The sequence below is a fragment of the Pristiophorus japonicus genome, chromosome 21 (assembly GCF_044704955.1).
Source record: "Pristiophorus japonicus isolate sPriJap1 chromosome 21, sPriJap1.hap1, whole genome shotgun sequence".
Classification (NCBI taxonomy): Eukaryota; Metazoa; Chordata; class Chondrichthyes; family Pristiophoridae; genus Pristiophorus; species Pristiophorus japonicus.
The window spans coordinates 67352514-67355370 of record NC_091997.1 but is presented as its reverse complement, the minus strand read 5'-3'; the positions used below and the strand labels follow the sequence as shown (position 1 = coordinate 67355370).

The 2857-nt window shown below is 35.8% G+C and overlaps 1 non-coding gene across 1 annotated transcript; it reads left to right on the top strand.

Moving 5' to 3' along the window:
* The first annotated feature begins 524 nt into the window (after nucleotides 1-524).
* On the top strand, nucleotides 525-597 carry trnav-cac (transfer RNA valine (anticodon CAC)). The gene has a single exon. It is a non-coding gene; the product is annotated as a tRNA-Val (tRNA).
* The last annotated feature ends 2260 nt before the right edge of the window (nucleotides 598-2857 follow it).

Here is a 2857-nt window from a genome sequence, read left to right as displayed (position 1 = left end):
CATTGGCTGAGCGCGCTGTCACTCGCTCGGAGGGCATCCTTCAACGAAAGGCTGGCCGCTTTCTCGGGCTCGCTGTCAAAATGTCAAACCTTGCTCATCCTTCTCGTGTAAAAACATGGATTTTCAGTCATTTTTTTCCCCCTCACTGTGAGGCATGAGGGAGACGTGACAGGTTTATTACCTTATAACATTATTTCTAAACAAAAAACACGGCATTTCTGAGGAGCTAAAACTATTTTGCAGTTCCATTTGGAAAAAAAATTTAATTTAAAACGGGTTAAAAGAAATGTATACAACAGCGAGGGCAGCAAAATTATATGTTAGAGAAGAGGCCGTTCCCTACCCGCAGGGCCTGTCGCCTCGGGGAGAGGCCGCGACCACCGAGCGCACGGTAACGCAGATGTTCCCGCGCCGACAGGTGAAGCGATTGTGGGCTGGCGGACGCCACAGAGTGGAGGGTGAGTGCACGCCATGACGTCGGTGCGACTTGAAGGGACCTGGTCCCGCCGCTGCTCCATGTGTCGGTTTCCGTAGTGTAGTGGTTATCACGTTCGCCTCACACGCGAAAGGTCCCCGGTTCGACCCCGGGCGGAAACACCTTTTTTGAAATTAATTTTATTTCAGATTTGCTCATAAAATATATATTTCATTGCTTGCAATTTTTTTTTACGTCATCCACTTTTGCATTTAGATTGATATAACTTAAAATATTTTGCAAATCAAAATGTAATTTATAGGGCAAAAATAATTTTACAATTTTTAAAAATAATAATTAATTTGCATTTGCTTTGATTAATTTGCAAAATAACATTTTTGGTCACCTTTAGAATCAAGCGATTTACAGGCAAAAATCATTTATTAATCCTTTTTAAAACATCTTAATTTATTTGCAAAATAATATCTAGTTGCTTTGATTAATTTGCAAAATAATATTTTTGATCAACTTTAGAATCAAGTGATTTACAGGCAAAAATCATTTATTAATCCTTTTAAAACATTTTAATTCCTTTACAAAATAATATCTAATTACTGATTAATTTTTTTAAATTAATATTTAGTCGCTTTGCTCAACTTTTAAATCATAATTTATATGCAAAAATCATTTATTAATCCTTGTATTAAAAACTTGTATTAATTTCCAAAATAGTATTTTTGATCAACTTTTCAATCAAGTGATTTACAGGCAAAAGTCATTTATTAATCCTTTTTTTAAATGTTTTATTCATTTACAAAATAATATCTAGTTGCTTTGATTAATTTGCAAAATAATCTTTGATTGCTTTGCTCAACTTTTAAATCATAATTATTAGGCAGAAATCATTTATTCATCTTTTTTGGAAAATTTTATTATTTTGCAAAATAATACTTTGTTGCTTTGATAAACTTCTAAATCAAAAGTAATTATAGGCAAAAATATTTATGAATCCTTTTTAAAACATTTTTATTAATTTGCAAAATAATATTTAGTTGTTTTGTTCAACTGTTAAATCGAAAGTAATTTATAGGCAAAAATAATTTATTAATTTTCAAAAACGTTTAGTTGCTTAAAACCTAAAGAATCATCGGGTCATAGAATAGTTAAAAGAAAGACTTGCATTTATATAGCACCTTTCATGACTTTGGGACATCCCAAAGCACTTCACAGCCAATGAAGTACTTTTAAACTGTAGCCGCTGTTGTAATGTAAAAAATACGGCTGCCATTTTGCGCACAGCAAGCTCGCACAAACAGCAATGTGATAACGAACAGATAATCTGTTTTGGTGATGTTAATTGAGGGATAAATTGGCCCAGGACACCGGGGAAACCTCCACTGCTCTTCTTCGAAATAGTGGCCATGGGATCTTTTACACGAGAGGGCCTAGGTTTAACGTCTCATCCGAAAGTGGAACACTCCCTCAGCACGGCACTGGAGTGTCAGCCTAGATTTTTGTGAAGTCTTTTAGTGGGACTTAAACCCACAGCCTTCTGACTCAGAGGCTAGGGAGTGTTACCCAGTGAGTTATAGTACAGAAGGAGGTCGTTCAGCCCGTCAAGCCTGTGCCAGTTCTCTGCAAGAGCACTTCAGCTAGTCCCACTCCTCCCGCCCTTTCCCCGTAGCCCTGCAATTTTTTCTTCCTTCGGGTACTTATCCAACTCCCTTTTGAAAGCCACGATTGAGTCTCCATCGCCCTTTCAGGCAGCGCATTCCAGATCCTAACCACTCGCTGCATAAAAACGTTTTCCCTCATGTCACCTTTGGCCAATCACCTTAAATCTGTGTCCTCTGGTTCCCGACCCTTCCACCAATGGGAACAGTTTCTCTCTATCTACTCTGTCCAGACCCCTCATGATTTTGAACACCTCGATCAAATCTCCTCTCAACCTTCTCTGCTCCAAGGAGAACAACCCCAGCGTCTCCAGTCTATTCACGTCACTGAAGTCCCTCATCCCTGGAACCTAGTTTATTAATAAAAGTTTAGTAAATTATAAAATGTGTTTCAGCTGCATTATATTTCAAGAACTAAAGTCACTGATTTTACAACAATGTGTTCAATTTTTTTAAAGTTAAAAATAGTTCATTAATTTGCAGATGTTTTTAGGTATAATATTTTTTTAATTACAATTTATTAATGATAAAAATATATTTAATTGCTTTCAATTCTTTTTACGTCATCTACTTTTGAATTTAGCTTGCTATTTCTGCGTATAGCTTAAAATATTTTGCAAATGTTGTGTGCAAATATGACATGCAAATATAATGCCAGAGAGACAGTACAAGATTATTTGTGTTATTAGATGTTTAATATTCACTTTTGATTGTTTAAAATATTCTTGTGGATTTATTGCATTGTTTTGTCACTTCATACAGATATTGT